A 21,774-nucleotide genomic window follows, 5' to 3' on the forward strand; every position below is an offset into this window, starting at 1 on the left:
TAAAATCATCCTTCTTGTCATTTCTTGTCTCACAATAATATTTCAAACAATCATATAGCTCAATTTGTTCAGCCATTCCCCAAATGATCAGCTGCGTTTTCTCAATTTCCAGTTCTTCATCACCACAAAAAGCTAATATAAATATTTCATACAAATATGTTTTCTTTCTTCAATCCACTGCACCCTTTTCCTGGTACAGGAAGGAGGATTAAAAGGTATGCCAGTGGCGTGTAAAATTTTCTGATACTTGCACACACACAAAAGTGTGCAAAATTTTTAGAAGTACAAGCAGGTCCATTATCTATTTTTATTGCTTACGGCATAGCCATAATTGCAAAAGTTTGTATCAGGAATTCAGTGACCACTCAGGCTGTCTCTTTTGCTGCTGGTATTACAAAAGTAAATCCTGAAAAAGTGTCTACTGCAACACAGATAAAAGACAGACAACCAAAAGATTTATAATGGGTTAGATCCTTTTGCCAAATTTCATTGGGTCTCAAACCACAAGGGTTCTTCCCTGAAGGGAGGGTAGGATCATGGAAAGGAAGGCAAGCTGTTACAGCCTTTTACTATGCTCTTAGCTTCCTCTTTTGTTATCCCAAATTACAAACGTAAAGCTCAAGCAGCCTAATGATATTTAGAATGAGATTCTTGGGCTGCCTGAAATAAAGTAGTATGGGCTAATATGATAAGAAGGCTATCTGCCTTTCAATTTCCACAAAAAATAGGACCTGGAAGTCCACTTTGAGAGTGGACATATAAGATATACATCTTACCTTGACACTTTCTTATTTATTTATTTTTCCATAATTATAACTTTTTATTGACATAACCCATGCTTGGGTAATTTTTTTTTACAACATTATCCCTTGCATTCACTTCTGTTCTGACTTTTCCCCTCCCTCCCTCCACCCCCTCCCCCAGATGGCAAGCAGTCCTATACATGTTAAATATGTCACAATATATCCTAGATACAATATATGTGTGCAGAACCTAACAGTTCTCTTGTTGTACAGGAAGAATTGGATTCAGAAGGTAAAAATAACCCGGGAAGAAAAACAAAAATGCAAACAGTTTACATTCATTTCCCAGTGTTCTTTCTTTGGGTGTAGCTGCTTCTGTCCATCATTGATCAATTGAAACTGAGTTAGATCTTTTTGTCAAAGAAATCCACTTCCATCAGAATACATCCTCATACAGTATCGTTGTTGAAGTATATAATGATCTCCTGGTTCTGCTCATTTCACTTAGCATCAGCTCATGTAAGTCTCTTCAAGCCTGTCTGTATTCATCCTGCTGGTCATTTCTTATAGAACCTTGACACTTTCTTACTTGCTTTTGAAGTTTCTTAAAGAGCTGATATATATTAGAAGCTACAAATTTTATTTTTGCTGTGGCAATTCTACTGAATTGGCTGAATCAGATATTATATTTATATCTCCTGGATAATAAGAGCTAGAATGACTGCATTCAATTCATTCTGCCAAATGGACTGAAAAGGAGTTTTGACTACTTTCTTTATAGTTAAGTCATGAGAGTATACAGCACAAATGTTATGTTTGGATGCATCCAAAAATAGTTGATCCTTTAAGAGGAACCTTAGAAAACCTTTTTTCAAAAATCCTTTGCCAATTATGGTTATTATATGGTAATTATATGGTTATCTTTACAGCACAAATGTTATGTTTGGACACATCTGTAAAGATAGTTGTTCCTTTAAGGGGAACCTTAGAAACCTTTTCTTCAAAAATCCATTGCCAATTATATAATAGCTGAGTTATCTTTAAAGGAGACCCATGTGTAAAATTTGGAGCTGAGGCCAATAAAATTTGCCACTCTGGGATGTGTTCACAGCACGCATTAATTTGTGCATTGCTATAAAAGGTGTATATCTTGTCAGGTTTTATCTCAAATAATTGTACAACTTGCTTATTGGCCTTTAATAATATTCTAGTCACAAGCATTGGGTAAAGAGTAAACCTTTGGTCTGGTTGTTCTAGGCGGTTCACCCACTCTATCACACTATCTCCTTGATAAAGGACTGCTGTGGGTGCCTTTTTTTGTAGCAAAAACTGATATTTCCAAGGGTTTTTCAGTAACTCTCTGAACCACATTGGATAAAGCCAATTCAACTTCTCTCAAAGCCTCTTGAGATTCTTTTGTAAGCTGGCATGGTGAATTTAAAGCATTGTCTCCCCTTAAAATGTCATATAATGATTATAATTGATAGGTAATTCTCATTGTTGAAGAGGGCCACATCCATCAGAATTGATTATCATATAGTATTGTTGTTGAAATGTATAATGATTTCCTGGTTCTGCTCATTTCATCAGTTCATGTAAGTCTCTCTAGGCCTCTCTGTATTCATCCTGCTGGTCATTTCTTACAGAGCAATAATATTCCATAACATTCATATACCACAATTTACTCAGTCATTCTCCAGTTGATGGGCATCCATTCAATTTCCAGTTTCTAGTCACCACAAAAAGGGCTGCCACAAACATTTTTGCACGTACAGGAGCCTTTCCCTTCTTTAATATCTCTTTGGGATATAAGCCGAGTAGTAACACTGATGGATCAAAGAATATGCACAGTTTGATAACTTTTTGAGAATAGTTTCAAATCACTCTCCAGAATGGTTGGAGCTGTTCACAACTCCACCAACAATGGATCAGTATCCCACTTTTCCCACATCCCCTCCAACATTCGTCATTATCTTTTCCTGTCTTCTTAGCCAATCTGAGAAGTTTGTAGTAGTATCTCAGAGTTGTCTTAATTTGCATTTCTCTGATCAATAGTGATTCAGAACATTCTTTCATATGAGTGGAAATAGTTTCAATTTCATCATCTGAAAACTGTCTGTTCATATCCTTTGACCATTTATCAATTGGAGATTGGCTTGATTTCTTATAAATTAGGGTCAATTCTCTATATATTTTGGAAATGAGGCCTTTATCAGAACCTTTAACTGTGAAAATGTTTTCCCAATTTGTTGCTTCCCTTCTAATCTTATTTGCATTAGTTTTGTTTGTACAAAGGCTTTTTAATTTGATATAATCAAAATTTTCTATTTTGTGATCAATAATGATCTCTAGTTCATCTTTGGTCACAAATTTCTTCCTCCTTCACAAGTCTGAGATGTAAACTCTTATATGTTCCTCTAATTTATTTATAATCTCGTTCTTTATGCCTAAATCATGGACCCATTTTGATCTTATTTAGGTGTACGGTGCTAAGTGTGGGTCAATGCCTAGTTTCTGTCATACTAATTTCCAATTTTCCCAGTAGTTTTTGTCAAATAGTGAATTCTTGTCCCAAAAGTTGGGGTCTTTAGGTTTGTCAAACACTAGATTGCTATAGTTCTTGACTATTTTGTCCTGTGATCCTAATTTATTCCACTTATCAACTAGTCTATTTTTTAGCCAATATAAAATGATTTTGGTGACTGCTGCTTTATAAAATAATTTTAAATCAGGTATAATTAGGCCACCTTCATTTGATTTTTTTTTCCATTACTTCACTTGAAATTCTTGACCTTTTGTTCTTTCAGATGAATTTTGTTGTTATTTTTTCTAGGTAATGAAAATAGCTTCTTAGGAGTCTGATTGGCATAGCACTAAATAAATAGATTAGTTTAGGGAGTATTGTCATCTTTATTATATTTGCTTGACCTATTCAAGAGCACTTAATATTTTTCCAGTTGTTTAGATCTGACTTTATTTGTGTGGAAAGTAGTTTGTAGTTTTGCTCATAGTTCCTGACTTTCTCTTGGCAGATGAAATAAAAATATTTTATACTATTGATAGTTATTTTAAATGGAATTTCTCTTTGTATCTCTTGCTGTTGGATTTTGTTAATGATGTATAAAAATGCTAATGATTTATGTGGATTTATTTTGTATCTTGCAACTTTGCTAAAGTTGTGGATTAGGAAATGCTTTTCTTACTGGAGTAAGAGTAGCAGCCACATACATTTGACACATGGTAGAGCTATTTTTCATTCTCTGTGGCAAAACTGTCCATTCATATCTTTTATAAGGCTCAGATAAATTAATACTGGGCAATGAAAAGTCAAAACTTTTCATAACCTCCTTACCTAGAGGGATTGAATAGAAACAATCCTTAATGTCTGTAACCCAAAGAGGCCATTCTCTAGGCAATTGACTAGGAGATGGAAATCTAGGCTGAAGAGTTCCCATAGTTTCCATCTGCTCAGTTACTTTTCTTAAATCAGTCAACATCCTCCATTTTCCAGATTTCTTTTTTACACCAAATACAGGTGAATTTCAAGGAGTTAGAGAAGGTTATTGTCCTTGGTCAAGTTGCTGCTGTACTAAATCTAATAAAGCCTGAAATTTTCATTTTGTAAGGGCCATTGTTCTACCCACACTGTGTATCAGTTTTCCATTGAACTGCTGAGTATAGGTCCTTATGTCTAGACCCTCAAATTGTAGTGTTTGACTTTCAGTGTCCCACATTGGGTGCCAAAATGTAGTATCTGGACTAGCTTTCTGGAGGTTCTCTGGACGGGCCGTGGTCTTTAAGTGATGAAGACAGGAGAACCATCATGAGACTGGTCAAAGATGGCATCTGAAACCTGGAGCCATGAGTCTCTTCTGTGTCCATGTCTGAGTCTTCTCTGTGTCTGTGTCTGAAACTTCTTTGTGTCTGTGTCTGAGACTTCAAATTCCCAGTCCTCTCAGCCCTTAAATACTGCCATATTACATCACTACAGCAACTGAGCATGTGCCAACTGTATCACAATAAATATATGCTAAAGAGAGGGATTACATCACTACATCACGTTAAGTATATGTTTAACTAGAGAACCATTATACCATCAGTCACACTGACTAAGTATCTGCTGTAAGTATCTTTGTTTCAAGTATACTTTTTCATAGTTCTGGCCCTCTACAATTTCCCTTTTAATTAGCTCAGGGGCTCCCATGTTGGTGTCCCTATATATAGAGTCAAACATAAGCCATGTCTGGTACTTAAAACCCTTCACCAACTGGTACTCTTCCAACGCTGGCCCTTCTTCCATAATACTCTCCAAATTTTGGGTGCTGATGTACTCTTCAGTGTGCTGGATACTAAGGTTTAAGCATAGATGTATTTAACAATATGAAATATCTATATCATTCTTTGATGTTCCACCCACTTCATCAGTACTCTGAGGCCCAATAGCAAGAGGGAAACATATCTAAGAAATGATTTGTCCAAAGTCATTTGTCAATCAAAGAAGAGAGCTTGAATCTGAGTTTTCTCACTCTATTCCAATGTGCTTGCTTGTCAGTATTGCCAAGGAATCCCCACCATATTACAGTGACCTTTATGATCACTGACTGACCCAATTCTTTTTCTCTGATATTTGTTCCATGCAATTAGCCCATGTAATTATTGTTCTCAGTCAAAACCCAACTGCCCCAATCTTGCCTATTGCTTCCACCCATATTCTCTTGTGCTGCTTCTTCTCTTGAATATTTTAATTTTAATTCTAGAGCCTAAAAATTTCCTTTATAATATGGGGCTATTTCTTTTTCCCTTTGGCTTTTGGCAAGGACTAGAGAGATAGAGATGGAAGGAGACAGAGAAACAAACGAAGAAGAAAGGAGGGAGGGAGAGAAAGAGAGAGAGAAAGGTTATGAAGGGGAAGGGGAGGGAGGAGGGAGAGACAGAAAGAAGGAGAGAAAGAAAACATAAAGATAGACACACAGAGAGACAGAGATTGAGAGAGAGACATAGACAGGTAGAGAGAGGTAAGGGATAAAGCAAGGTGACCTCAGTATATGAGATAAAGACATGAAAATGTCAAAGTGACCTATTTTACCAGGAGGTAAGACAGGAATAACTAGAAATAACCTTCCCTTAGTCCAACCAACATTGCTCAGATTCTGCATGTAGATGTGGTTTTTCTTATTCTCAGGTTTCATATTCATAGACTCATTTCTCTTGAGTTGGAAGGGACTTTGAAGGTCATTTGAACGAGGAAGCAGAGTTATGGAGATTCAGGAAATTAAATGATATGCCTAAAGACAAAGAGGTAGAAAACATCAGAACTAGGCTTTGGACTCAGTGTTTCTGACCTCAAAAATACTGATGTGAACAGAACTTTTATCATATCCTCAAATAGGGAGCATTTCATTATCTACTTGGGCAGTGGGTCTCTACCTATCCCACCACAACACAGACAGATAAGCTGGTGTATCCACATTTTAGTTGTGTTCTGGTTAAGATCTTTCTTTCTCTCTTTAACGTCCTCATTAACACCGCAAAGCCTTTCCACCATTTTTTGACTAACCTGTCCTAGTATTTCAGACCTGGGAAATCTTGGGCTAATCCCTCAGTCTCTCTAACCACCTTCTAGCTCATCTGTAGACTAAGGGACTTGGAATATATGATTCCTTCTATTCCTTGGTCTAATGTCCTATAGTCTCTCACCTAGAGGACCAATCTCTTTATCTACTCAACTCCTCATTTCAGAATAAAGTGAAAGGTATAACTGTTTTCAGCCTGGTCCTTGTTGGGGAAGTGTTGGCTTATACAGCTTCATTGAGGAATTTCCAAGAGTCACAGGATTTGGTTTTTCATTTTGCTACTCACTAACTTGCTTTGAATCAAATCATTTTCTCTCTCTCAGCCTCAGTGGCCTCATAAAGAAACTGAGAAGGCTGAACGAGATGGACTTTAACATCTCTTCTAGACCAGATGATCCTACTGCTATGCCTCTACAATCTTCCCAGAATTCCAAACGCCAAGGGCTGGAGTTGGTCTCCAGAGGAAGGCTTACTTAGCCACAAGTGAATGGGGTCAGGCCAGTGAACCAACTTCTATCTTGGTTCATAAAGAGATGTTGGGAGATAAAGGCTGTGGGAAATATCACCTGGTGGTTTGTAGTCTGTCTTATTATCAGGAGATTTCAAAAGTCTTGTGATTAGGCTCTTGGAATAATCAATTAATCATCAAACATATAATATAGATGAGTGACTTAGAGCTAGAAGGAACTTTAAAGAATTTCTAAGCCATTGCCTCATATTTAAGATGAGGAACTTGAGCCTCAGAGAGGCTAGGTGGTTTAATTAAGATGACAAAACTTGTAAGTATCTTGGGTGGCATTTGAACCTTCCAGGTTTCCATCTACTATACCCCACCCACTCTAAGAACCATGCTTTATGACTAAGCACCTTGGGTCATCAAGCACAGTTGGAGGGAGCTAAATTTGGAGAGGCTGAGCTGAATTGCAAAACAAACTCTCCCAATCTTCTTTATGCACAGGGCAAAATAGGAGTCTAATCTTTAACCGCTGTTGTTGCAGAAAAAGCTGTCCAACAGAAATGAGAAGAGGTCTTTGCTTAGTGTATCCCCCAAGACATCTTTGTTGCTCTTTCTGAACTTCAAAGAGCAATGAACAACGCAGAGTTTTCTGGCTTTTCTTGGGAATCTATTGATTGGCTCACCACACTTCTGAGCCCTATTCACGCAATTAAAATATCATCCTTTGAGACTTGTGTCTGTGTGGTCACTGAACAAAGTATTTTCTGGAAATCCTGTCACTTCTAAATCTCATTACATCTCTTAATGGGCCATTGACTCATTTATTTTCTTCCTTAGAAATCTTGGGCTTTCTGGTCAGAGGCTCTTTCCCTAATCCTTTGGATAAAAACAACAGCTAATTATCAAATCTTTAATAAAATTATTCAATTGCCATTTCTATGGTATTGAATGTTCTTTTCTCACAAGAAGCTGCTGCTGCTGATGACCTTATAATTAAGATAACAGAACTTAAGCATCATTCCCCAATGTGACCCCCAATTTGATAGAGGAGGAAAATGGACTCCAAGCGCATGAAATATTTGCTCAAAATCACATGTGTAATGCTTGGCACAATGGGATTCTAACCCTAATCTCCTGATTTCAAATCCATTGCTCTTTTTATGATATCGTATCACCTTTATATTTCAGTTAAAGTAATTAAGGCCCAGAAAAGTTAACGAAGGAACCTTAGACCACACAATTAATAAGTCCCAAGGTCAGATTAGAATCAAAATACTTTTTCATCCTCCCTTTCATATACCATCAAGCAACATGAGAGAGAGAGAACTTGCTCTGCCCTAAAATCCACATTCATTTCAGGAAGCTAAAATTTTTGGTTTTTCATTCCTCTCAGCACTGCCTTAGTCAGATACCATTGTCACTTGACAAGAAACATCTACCTCTGCCTTGAGTTCATATGCTAATGCAATCTCAAACAAGTAGAACTTTCCAAACACAGATAGTACTTGGGAACACTTCTTTGGTCTTATTCTATGGATTCAAAAAATTATTTTGGGCTTGTCCTGAATAATGTCAAGACCTACCTGATTTCTTAAGTCATGTAAACTGCATCTTTCTCTGACCTAATCCCCTTTAGCTCAAGACCAGCTCTGATCACTTATTATTCAAACAAAGGCAGCAGGAAGCCTGCTTTTTGAAAAGCTATTGTCACCATAATCACTAAACTTTCTTCTGGACATTAACATACCTAGTGGTATTTAAAGGTAGGCTTCTATTGTAGCTTTCTTTCTGGCTGACTGTTTTGGGGCTTTTATATGCCTGCTGTTATGCTTATTTCATAGATAAAAAGTAAAAGAGATATTGTAGGCCATCAGATTCAGCTCCTTCATTTGATAGATCTGGAAGCTGAAGCCCTGAAAAGTTAAATAATTTGCCTAACAACACACAGGTAATCAATATCAGACCTAGAATTTGAGCCCTTGTCATCTTTTTAAAGACTAAGATGTTTTTTACTGTCATACACAATTCTAGATGGTCTTCTCTTTACTTTCCTGACCTACCTTAGCCTTCATCAAGCTTCTGTAACTTTATGGATTATCAGAGCTGAAAGAGACCTTAAAAATTGTGTGTGCTAATCTCTTCATTTTAGGGAGAAAGAGGAGAGAAGACTTGCTCATGACTATATAGGAACTAAGTTATATCTAGCAGATAGTAGAACACTTGTGTCCTGACTCTCACCTTGGAGAGCAGCCATTCTACTTCTTGATTCAGGTCTCCTTGAGGCTCCATTAAAGATAAATACTTGCTACTTTTTAACAGTTGTACAAAACTGCTCTCTCTACTGCTCCTCTTTGGAATTGGTTCAAATTAATGGCTAACTGATGACATAGGAGTATATATGCCAGGGACAAACTCTTTGAAGAAATAACATATTATGTGTATTCAATCATCTCTTAAAGGCTCATGTCTGTGTATTATGACTGTTACTTTTTCCTTTGTGTTGAATTGAAAGGAACCCAATTTTCCTACAGCCACATTGTGATAAACCTCATACTTTGTGTTCCCCCAAATAAAATATTTATGTACATAGTTGGGATCCCAGAAGGAGCAAAATATAAAGTTCTCGACAAGAACAGGGATATTCTGAGATTTGGAGAGAGAAGGAAAAACAAAACAAAACAAAAACAAACAAACAAAAAGAAAACAAAATGTTGTATAATATATTAGTGCTATATTTGGTTCTAACAGTCTATTCACTTCTTATCTGGTCATCTGAGAATGCAGGGCTGGTCAGGCATTGGGGTGTAGAAACAGAGATTATCCTAAAGAGGCCCCTGCCAAACACTCAGTTTTTTCTAGGGGACATTGGTCCGTTAGCACATACATTGTTCATGATTAAACACTATATAATATGAGAGATCCTCCAGGGAAGGCCTGAACTTAGCCTGGGCCATTTATTCAAGGAAATCTACTTTCTACAGTTCATTGACATTTAGATGCACTTCCCCACACAGAGAGAAGAAATCTGGGAAAAAGTATTCCAATAATATATTTGATTAGTTTGGAAGGACAGCTATCCTAAGCAAAGCTCAGAATGAATATCTTTCTGAAACTCCTCATTCCCAAAGTCATTATAATTATAGTGGGATCCCATGTCTGAGAAACATCAGTCTTTTTATTAATAGAAAGGAGAATTTTATGGGGTAGAAAAGGCTCTGAATATGAAGGCAGGAAGAGCAAAATGTAAATGTAACCCCAGCCACTTGTTACTATTATGACCCTAGTAAGTCATTAACCTCAATTTGCCTCAGTTTTCTCATCTATAATATAATAGGAATCCTTGACTCTCAAAATGGTTGTGATGAGTTAATATATATATAAAATGGTTATCATAGTGTCTGGTACATAATAATTTCTCCATAAATGTTAGCTATTTTATTCTTTATGAGTTTATTTTTATTTTTGTTATATTATTTTATTTGGAACCTTTTTTCAATACTCTATTTGCTATTATGATGTTTTTCTTTCTTGTCTACTAGTCTCAGCATCCATTTCTTCTAGCTCTCATTGGAGGTCAGTGCAAAGTTCTATGAAATCTCATTATCAGATGATCCCTCTGAAGTCTGAAACTTTCATGCAGACCACATGCAAGTGTTAGAAACAGCCAGAAAATTCTCACTTCCATGCTATGACATTACCTAGCTATCTGACCATTGGATAAGTTATTTAACCTCTCTGAGTCTTGATTTCTGTATCTGAAAAAGAGAGGTCTGATCCAGATGGCCTCTAATGTCCTTCCAAGTCTAAATCTATAATCCTATTTTATTGTACAGGTAGGATGTCTTCCTTTTTAAAATCTCTTTAAATCTTTTTAAATCACAGATTTATGAATGGTATTGTTAGATGAAAGGATATGTACAGTTTGATATCCCTTTAAACATAATTTCAAATTATTCTCTGGAATGGTTGGAGAAATTCACAACTCCACCAATAGTGCATTAATATCCTAGTTTTCCCACATCCCCTTCAGTCTCCAACATTTCCTTTATTTTTTTCAAATGAGGCAGTCTGATAGGTGTGAGATGGAAACTTAGATTTGTTTTAATTTGCATCTCTCACTCGTGATTTATAACATTTTTTTCATATGATGAGATAGCTTTGATTTCTTTGTCTGAAAACTGCCTGTTCACATCCTTTGACCATTTATTAGCTGGGGCATGAACACCTCCATACAAGCAGCTAGATGGCACACTACATAGATTATTAGACCACAAATCAGGAAGAACTGACTTCAAATTCGGCCTTAGGCACTGATCAGTTGGGTATACATAAGCAATTGACTTAGTCTGCATCTTTTGTAAAAGGATGGGGATAACTGGTCATAGGGCACCAAGATGGTGGAGAGTAGACAGGAGTTTGCCTGAGCTCTTCCTGCGTTCTCTCATAATTACCACCAGATCAAGCCTCTGAATGGATTTTGGAGTGACAGAACCTACAAATCTTTGGAGTGCAACAAATTTCCAGCAGAAGATAGATTGGAAGGACTTCAGAAAAGGTCTGTTCTTATTTGAGCATGGTGATGGGGGTGAGCCCCAACACAGGCACAGTGCAGGGAGGTCTGGGGCAGAGAGGAACCACATGGAGAATCTAGTGAGGGGCTCTTAGTCTAACTAGCAGTGCTAGCTACTCTGTCATGGATCAGAAGCCAGTTAAACAGCAGACTAGCATTGAGACCTTTAGTGCAGCCACAGAAAGCAAGTAGTGAGCCCCTGAATCCCAGCAAAACAAGTGGGACTTGGACATGCCTATCCAGAAGGGAAGAGGCAGCACCAGCCTCAGAGCAATGTAAAATCCCTGTTGTTGGATAGAGGAACAATTTCCCCTTTACCCTAGGAATAGATCTCAATTTTCAAAAATAAACAAAAAAGAAAAAAAGAGCTGTTATGGAGACAGGAAGAACAGTCCTCAAACGAAAGGCAAAAAGTCTCCATATGAAGTCTCAAAGAGCATATGAATTGTCTTCAACTCAAAAGGCTCCTTTGGAAGAATTCAAAAAGGACCTTAAAAGACAGAAGAAAAATAGGAAAGGAAATGAGAACTTTCCAAAAGAAACAGAAATTGTCTGATATGTCCTTAATCCTGACCCAATGTTGTTTTGAGGATCAAATGAGATATTTGTAAAGCACCATATTCTTATTAGCTACTATTAAGATTACATGTGCTTAATCAGTATTTTTGATTTTGTTTAGTTTTTCAGTAAATAAAAGATCATAAATGCCAGCAAAGAATCTCCACTGGAGACACTAACCACTCATTTTGGGGGTTATGTGCTGGAGAAATGTTCACTGTTTGGTTTGCCTAGTAAGAAGCTTTGATCAGCTTGAGATGTGGTGAAATCCTTTCACAAGGTTATAGTCAATTGCTGGATCAAAGTACAACTATACAATAGTTTGATAGTCCTTTGGGCATAATTCTAAATTGTTCTCTCCAACGGCTGGATCAGTTTAAAACTCCATCAACAGTGGTTTTCCCACAGCTCTTCTTGTATGCATCATTTTCCATTTTTTTGTCAGATTATTCAGCCAGATAGATATTAAAGGCTTAAACATGTAAGTGTGGTCACTAGAGGTCTATAGGTCTAATTGTATTCTTCCTCTAATTATCCCATTTTCATGATGGTATATGAGGGGAATGGAATTCATGAAAGAATAAACAGAAATCCAGTAATTGATTGAATAGTAAGATAGAATACAATAAATAAAATAAGTAAAGAGTTCATCTCTGTAAATCAAGAGAATATGTGGAATGTAATGGATGTGAGAGAGTGAAGAGTAGTTTATTCCTTATTTTTAAATTCCAAGGCCATACTTGAAATGGAAATCAGGTTAGGGTTGATTACAATAGGTATCCCAGGACATTCACTTTTCTACTCCCCTTCTCCTTTATAGAGGAAAGTGGGGGTAGGTGAAGCAATACAACAAATTCCTAATAAAATAAGAGGATGGGTAGTTTGTACATTCGGATAAATTAGGAGCAAATGTGTATGTATGGGTGGAGGGTATCATTTATTTGCAAGTCCAGCATCCTACATGAAATAAGAAACAACTCCGGAGAATCATTCACCATCTCAACGACTGCTCACTCTCTTACTTGGCACAACTTCATAGATAATTATGGAGAAATAGTCTCAAGGAGGACACACATACAGAATATGCAAAAGCCAGATTCACAGCAGGAACTTGATGCTAGAATTGTATTTGGGTTAGAGAAAGGGGATTACAAGGATTAATAGTGATGGTCTTCTCAATACTTCAGTTGGTTCAAGAAGTTCTCTGACTTATCTACAGCACAGCCGGTAATATATACCACTGATTCGGCAAGTCCCAGAAAGCTTTTCCAGGAAATAGCAGATACTTCTACAATAGCAGGTAATAATTTTTCTCTGTTGAGCATCTGAAGAAAAGGAAGAGAAACAATGAGTAAGAGTGGGAAGTCGGAGCGACCTCACACAGGGAGGGCATTCTCTTCCACTCTGTTTTCCCTTTTACAAGGCCAAGAGAAGCCTGGACATTTACCACACTGATATCTGCATTCCACCTTTCCCCTCACTCAAGAGCCCATACATGAGAACATGGTCATAGTGACAATCATTGTACCAGTCTTTCAGACTAGGGGACAAAATTGTGTGGCAAAGGTCAAATGAAAGTAGGATTCTCCTCCTTGCACTGCACCTTTCCCTGACCCACAAGGAAAGGGAGGAAAGACTCCAGTTCTAGAATGAAAATCAAGAGACTAGAGTTGTAGCCCTGACAATCCTTATTATGTGAGTGGGAGCAAAGTCTCTCCCATCATTGGGCTTCATTTTGTTCAGTTATGAATTCAGGGTTTGCACTAAATGGCAAGGATTACAATCCTTCCTATAACAATCTGACAAGTCCTACAGTCAGACAGAAAGCCCCTGTGTCATCTAACCCGCTTAGGATCATAAGACATTTCTATGCAGTGATTCCCAATCTATGCAGTGATTCCCAATCTATGCCTTCAGGCCTAAGCTCTTTGCTGTGCTCTAGTCCTGCATCAGCAACTGCCTATTTTGAGCTGGATGTCCCAAAGGCACTTCAAGCTCAACACATCATATGTAGAATACATTCTCTTTTACCCTAAATCCATCTCTTTTTGATGCTCCCATTCCTCTTATGAGAGCTGTACCCTCTTCCTAGTCACCCCCATTTAAATCTATGGTATCATTTACTGCTTCCTTTTCCTCTTTTCATGTGTCCAATAAACTGAAACTCTTGCCATTTCTATCTCTATAACACATCTATATCAACTTTTCTCCACTGTCATCACCACCACACCCAGGTGGAGGCTCTAATTGCCTGGACTGTTCATTGGCCTCCCTGCCTCAGTTCTCTCCTGTTTCAATTTATTCTCCATGATCTTCCTAACCTGTGGTTATGATCAGGACCCTCTATCTCCCTCTTAGTAAGCTCCAGGGGCTCCCTAGGTGGTGTCTCTAGGGTTTGTCTAGGGTCAAACATAAACCATGACTGCTACTTAAAACCCTTCACCAACTGGCACTTTTCCAGTCCCAGCCCTTCTTCCCTAATACTCTCCAACTTTGGGCCCAGGTGACACTAGAATCTAAGCCTCCTGTCCCCCAGGCTAGAGCTCTTCTCATTCCACATCAGTATCCTTTTCTTACCTGAAGCCACTATGTCAGAACCTTCTGCTTCAGGCAACTGGTTCTCAGCCACAATCTCTTCCTGAGACAACATCTCTTCTTCACTTCTCTGAGGCTGGGCCTGGATTGTCATGAAGACAACAGCTATGAGAAGAAAGCAGGTCTTCATGATGGGAAAGTTCCTGGTGCTTCAGAGTCACCAGTGAAATAGCAGCAGCTTGCTTGTCTCTAGTGAGCAGAGAAAAACGGATCCCCTATTTATATCAGCATTCTGGGGGTAGGATCAGAGCCTGAAATGCATAAAAAGGGAAAGATAAAGATTTCCTGGGAACAGGTGGGTCTGATGTCATCTTGTCTCTCCTAAAGCTGCTTTGATGTTCTTCTGATCACATAGATCCATCCACATATGTGCCAGAATCTCATTTGTTTATTCTCTGCCTGTTCCCCATCTGCCTGAGTATTTGCTTCCTACATGGCCAGGACACATCTTAGGAATCCTTCAGGTTAAACAGAAAAACTCCAGCCAACTTCCTTTACATTATTCAGAGGCCAAGTTGTCCATGAAAGCCTTGGAATTGCTAGTTTTTGTTCCAAATATAGTTAAATCTCCATGTGAAGTATTGTTCACTCATAACATTTTGTTCACTTCTGGTTGCCATCTTATGGGAAGAACATCGACATCTTTATACATTATCTTTTCTAGTACCAAAAAACACTCCCATCTTCCCTGAAAACCCTGAAAAATGAAGATTTATAAAAGTTTATTTCTCCATTTCTCAATTGCTCATTCTTTTCTACATTTTCCCCAGTCTATCTTCCTATGATATCACTCAATTCACCATGTTCTCCAAAGCTCACAATAAACATTTTAGTATCTAAATGAATTGGCTTTTCCTTAGGCTTCATTTAAAATGAGATTAACATTTTTCAGCATCCATTCCTCCTTTCTTTGCTCTCACTTCTCCTTTTGTATCCTTGATGCTTGGTTTATCACTTGTATATCTCAGACCCAAGGACTTCTGAAAGTCCCCTTTTTATGCAAATTTTCTGCCATCCTGAAATGTGAACATCTCTCAAAGTTGTCATAAGCTCTCTTTTGATCATCTCTCTAAAGAAATAGTGGTGGGAAATTCCCAAATCTATTCATATAAACCTAAATATCTCTATTGAATTTCATCCCTAAATTATCAGTAGCACACTGGGTATTTTTATATGAACATTACAGACATTTCAAATTAAAAAGTCCAAAACATATCTTTTAACAAAGTCTGCCATATCCATAACGTCTCCAGACATGTTCTGATAGATGGTTCTATAATCCTTCCATATACTCAGGGTGCATGACCCTGAAATCATCCTTGACTGTTCCTTTTTATGAATCCCATACTCAGTCAGTCACCAAAGCTCATTATTTTCTCTTCACAATATTTTTTCCTATCTTTCTCCTTCTCTCAATTTAGTAACCTCAATCCTTGTTAGAACTTCATCATTTCTCATATGATTAATTGTATTAGTTCCCTCATTAGTTTTATAGATTTTACTCCCTCTTTTTTTCACTTCCTGCCCTTTATAGTTGTTAAATTGGGTGTAAGAGAAAATCCAATCATGAGAACATTTTGGTTATGGGTCCTGCCTATGTTCAGTGGTTTAGTTGTTGTGATACTTTCCCTAAGTTTTCTTTTCTTCAGGCTAAATATCCTCATTTTCTTCATTGTTCTGACTCATTTTTTTCCTTCACGACTGAGGTAACCTAAATAGGGAGCTTTAAAATGAGAAAAGTGATACGGAAAAAGTATAACTTGAGGCTGAAACCCTTGGCTTCTGACTTCTTTGTGTAATGCTACTTCCATTATAGCGAATCCAAATTGAGATGCCCTCTCAAGCTACTGCTTAAGGAAAAAAAATACTCTAGTAAAGGATAACTTAGAAAAAGACAATATATTTTTTGTGGCTTACGTTATTTGATTAAATTCAAAAGGAAATACTTGAGTGATCATGGATCACTTGTACAAGTTATGTTGTGGACTGAAATCCTACTGGAGTTACTCCTAATGTAAACCAACTTGGAGTCAAATGTGGTCAAAGCCACACAGAATTTTCTGAGCACCCCAAATACACCCAGAAGGGTAGATCCTAAAATATTCTGTCTTAAGTATTTTTCTGCATCAAAAATCCTGAAATATAACTACTTTGTCAAATTCTTGAACACTTTTCTGTGCCCTTTTCCATTCTAGGGACACTAAAAGGCACAGGCTCTGCCCTCATCAATCCATCAATCTAGTTGGGAAGCATAACCAAACACACTAAAACTAATGAGCTAAAAATGAAAAGATTTGTTTTTGGTGAGAAGGAGATTCCAAACTCTCAGTCCTGCAGAAGATCAAGAAAGGTGAGACCAAGTAGAGCTAAAGTTTCCAGGGAGGTACTAAGAAGTAATTTGGATGGTAAAGGGTTGGTAGAATTTGGTAAGGTGGTAGTAAGAAGTAGAGGTCACTATGGTATCAAAAGTTAGCAAACTCTAAAAGGTGGGAATAATAAAAACTAATATTTGTAGAGAATTATGACATTTGCAAAACATCATACAAATATTACCTCATGTGTTCTTCATAGCTATACTGGGATAGTTTTGTTATCTCCTTTTTACAAATAAGGAAAGTGAGAAGATGTTATTTGCTCAGGGTTATAGAGTTAGGAAATATCTGAAGAAGATTTTGAAATAAAGTTTTCCTGACTCCAAGAGTAAATCCATTATACCCTTTCCTTATAGAATATGCAGGAGAGTCGGGTGGGGAGCAGTAGAGAGGTAAACTTAATCATGTTAGATACCCAGGCAAACATCAGCCTGTATGTACAATTGATGTGGATCATGCTCCCAAGTCTGTGGTAATGGGGCCTGATCTATAACTCCTCTGATCACAGGTAACCAGACCACATGGCTCCAGAAGGCTGAAACTCTCTAAACACAGTGCTTTGTATTTATGATAAATAATTTAGATCAGCTGTGTTAGACAGTTCTCATCATACTTTTCAAGGCAGACCAACAAGTATAACAATCGACCTTTCATCTAAAGATGCTAAAGCCTAGAACAGCCTGAAGGAGTAACTCAAAGTCTTCACTCTTCAAGGTGAAGAACCCCAATGTGCTCTTCAGTCTCTGGTAGACTCTAAGCTTGAAGTTTCCAAAAACTAATCTGTCCCTTAAATACACATTCCAATCCCACTCTCAGGTAAATGTGATGTCCAAGACAGTGAATAACAGTTTAGGAAGATAAAAGTATTCAGCAAGGAGATGAAAAGTATCTGAGAAGGCAGTTCACAGAGATCTTGGATGCAAAATACCAAAATCCCAAATATTAAAAAAAGTTTTTCTTAATCATAATTGGGTCCCAAATCAAGTCACCTCAGGACACATTCATCCCAACTTTCTAAGTTGACATCACAACTTCTTTGCTCCTACCTGACTTGGTTGTTGTGATAGAAATTTGATTACCATAGACAGGTAGTGTCCCAATTTGATTAGCACCCTGGCCAGTGGCACAGCTCAGAACTATCTGTCACCTTATTCAGTCCTCTTTCCCCAGTATGTACTAGGTCCTCTGGGGAATATTATACTGATGAATTCTCATAGATCAAATGCCAAACTAAGAGGAAAGGGAGAGAGCTTGGTAACAATAGATACTAATTGGGTTTCAGGAAGAAGTAAGGGAGGCAACATCTGTCTTAAGAAGGAAGCACAAAGAGCCCATAGACATGGCTCTACCAGCAGATAAGGAGCCAGATGGGGAATGAGTAATTTTTACAAGTTCTTTCTAGATGAAGTCTAGAAAGTGTCAAGGAAACAGATCAAAGGAACATCAAAGGGACAGGTATCAGTCATTACCTCCTGTCAACATCTGAGCCACTGTCCTACATCTAAAAGATCTGTATAAATATAGCCATGAGCCTTTTCCATCAGCACTATTGGGAGAACTTCAGTTCCTACTTTTATTCAGTGACTCAGAATTTCCAGTCTGACCAGTACCATGAAAACTCTCTGTCTCCTCTTAGGCATTTTCTTCTTGGCTGCAAAAGCCACAGCCATAAACGAAGAAGAATATAGAGGACTCAGTTTTCAGGAGGAAGAAATGGCACCTGGAAGAGAAATGAAGGAAGAAGAGGATGGGGAAGCTGATCAACTGATTCTGAATGAAGATGGCCCTCAAGACTTCCTCTTGTCCACTCAAGGTGAGAGAACATTGTGGTAGGTCAGTTAGGAAAATGTGGACATAGGAATGACTAAACCTTCAAGATAGAGGGAAAGGTAAGTACGTCTCTTGTGGATTCACACAGGCATATAAGAGTAAAAAATGATGGTCTTTATATTAATCTCTTTTTGACTGGTTTTCACAGGGTCCAGATTTTTTTTTCCACTGGAGAGCAAACCTACTCAATTAGAAAAGTTATAATCTTTGGAGAATATTCCTAATTGTCCATTCACATGCTTTCTTTAGAGCAAAAGGTAGAAAGGAGAAAGAGAAAGGGAGGATGGGAGTGAAAAAGAGAGATGGAAGGAGATAGAGAAACACACAGAGAAGAAGGGAGATGAGAGAGGAAGAAAAAAAGATGGAGAGAGAGACACACACAAGATGTGGCAAGGAGAAAGAGAAATGGAGAACTGAATTGAAAAGAGAGAGAAATGGAAGGAGACAGAAACACATAAAAAGGAAGAGAGATAAGAGAGATGAGACACAGAGACAGAGAGATAGAGGAGCAAGAGACAGAGAGAGACAGAGAGTCAAAGAGAAAATGAGAAAAAGGCACAGAGAAACACATACATAGACAGAGAGAGAGAGACAGAAAGATAGAGAGAAGGCAAGGTGGCCTCAGTGTATAAGATGAAGAGATAAAAATGAAAAAATGACCCTATTTTATCTGGAGATAAGACAAGAATTACCAAGAAATAATCCTTCCCCAACTCTTTCAACACAATCAGAGTCTGCATGTAGATGTGGATTTTCATGTTCTGAGTCCACATCTGCATAGAGACATTGTTCTTGAGTTGGAATGGACCTCAAAAGTTATTTGAGTGAGAAAAGTGGTTCATGAGATTCAGGAAATTAAATGAGTTGCCCAAAAAAAACAGGTAGGAAACATCAGGACCAGGACTTGGATTCAGGGTTTCTGACCTCAGAAATATTGATAAGAACAGAATTTTTAGCGGATCCTCAAATAGGGAGAATTTTCTAATCCACTTGGGCAGTTGGTCTCTATCTCTCCCACCACAACATACATAGATATCCCGATTTATGCCCCATTTTAGTTGTGTGCTGGTGAAGATCTCTCTTTGTCTCTCTTTATTATTCTCATTGTTACCCCAAAGCCTTTCCACTATTTCTTGAGTACTCTGTCCTAGTATTTCAGACCTGGGAAATCTTGGGCTAACCACTCAATCCCTCTAACCTCATTCTGGCTCATTGGTAAAATAAGGGAGTTGGACTACATGGTCTCCATGATCCTTCCAGTCCTGAATCTAAAGTCATATCTTCTCTCACCAAGAGGAGCAAGATTTTAATCCAATCAGTTTTCACTTCAGAATAATAAAGCAAAAGGTATAATTTTGTACAGCCTGATCCTTGTTGGGAAAGTGTTGGTTTATACAACTCCATGAAGAACCTTCAACCCTACTTCCAAGGGTCATAGGATGTAGTTTTAGATTTTTTCCATTAATTTGCTGTGTAACAAACAATTTTATCCCCTTCAGCCTCAGTGTCCTCATAAAGAAACTGAGGAGGCTGAATTAAATGGTCTTTAAAATATCTTTTAGACCTGAGGATCCTGCTACTATGCTTCTATAATCTTTCCAGAATTCTAAACACCAACAGCTAGAATTAGTATCCAGATGAAGGCGTACAGGGTCACAAATGAATAAGGGTCAGGCCAGTAAACCAGCTTCTATCTGGGTTCATAAAAGGATGCTGAGCAAATATAATTGTTTTAGAAAGTATCAATCTGTGTTATGATCTGTAACTTTCAGAAGTCTTATGATTAGATTGTTAGGATAGTCAATTAATCATCAAATATTTAATCATTATAGATGAGTGATTTAGGGCTAGAAGGGATGTTAAAGATTTTCTAGGCTTAATGTCTTCATTTTTAAGATGAGGAACCTGAGGTACAAAGTTTATGATTTAATTTATATGATCTATATGTAAATAAAGATCATTTGTTATATGATTTAATATAAAGATTATATTATATGATTATATGATTTAATCAAGGTCACAAAGGTTGTCAGTATCTTAGGTGGAATATGAATCCTCCAAGGTTCCATCTATTATACCCCACTCACCCTGTGAATCATGCTTGATGGTTAGGCACTTTAATCAGCAAGCACAGTTGTATGGAGCTACATTTGGAGTGGCTGAGCTGAATTGCAAGACAAACTCTCCCAATCTTTCTTCACAGGGCAAAATAGAAAGCTAACCCTTAAACGCTGTACCTGCAGAAGAAAATGTCCAGTAACAATGAGGAAAGGCCGTTGCCTACGGTTTGCTTATATTTGCTGCTTTTCCTGAGGCTTTTAGAACAATGAGCAACATGGATCTATCTGGATTTCCTTGGGAATCTACTTATTGACTCTGCACTCTTCGGAACCCTATTCATGCAATTAAAATACCATTCTTTGGGATTTGTGTCTGTGTCATCACTGTATAAGCTTATTTCTAGAAGTCCTGTCACTTCTAAAGCTCAATAGGTCTATCAGTGGGCCATTGATTCATTTATTTCTCCATTAGATTTCTTGGTCTCTCTGGTCAGAGGCTCCTTCCCTAATTTTTTGGATAAAGATAATAGCAGGCATTTCTCTTAAACTTTAATCAAATTATACAAGTCCCCATTTCTATGGTATGGAATATTCTCTTCTCAGAAAGTGAAGCTGCCCATATAAGTAAAATGACAGAACTTAGATATCAGCCAGTGTGGTCCCCCTTTCATAGAGAAAGAAAATGAACTCCAAAGGCAAGAAATGTTTGCACAAAATCACATATGTAATGGTGGGCACAATGAGGATTCTAACCCTAGTCTCCTAATTTCAAATCCATTGCTCTTCCCATTGTATCAGATCACCTTCATATTTCAGACAAAGTAATTGAGACCCAGAAAGATTAAATAATGGACTTTTGACTACACAATTAATTAGTCCCAAGGTAGGAATAAAACCAAAATTATTTTTCATTCCTCCCTTTTAGATACCATTAAGCAACATGAGTGATAACTTGCTCCCTTCCCCCCAACTCCACATTTCCTTCACTTCAAGAAGTTAAAAATCCAGTTTTTCAT

The 21,774-nt window shown here is 37.6% G+C and overlaps 1 long non-coding RNA gene across 1 annotated transcript; it reads left to right on the forward strand.

The window, feature by feature from the left end:
* The first annotated feature begins 1,005 nt into the window (after positions 1-1,005).
* LOC116421105 lies at positions 1,006-21,118 on the forward strand. Its single transcript, XR_004231422.1, has 4 exons — positions 1,006-1,035; positions 16,692-16,846; positions 18,505-18,681; positions 20,902-21,118. It is a non-coding gene; the product is annotated as an uncharacterized LOC116421105 (long non-coding RNA).
* Positions 21,119-21,774: the final 656 nt, after the last annotated feature.

The sequence above is a fragment of the Sarcophilus harrisii genome, chromosome 2 (assembly GCF_902635505.1).
Source record: "Sarcophilus harrisii chromosome 2, mSarHar1.11, whole genome shotgun sequence".
NCBI lineage: Eukaryota > Metazoa > Chordata > Mammalia > Dasyuromorphia > Dasyuridae > Sarcophilus > Sarcophilus harrisii.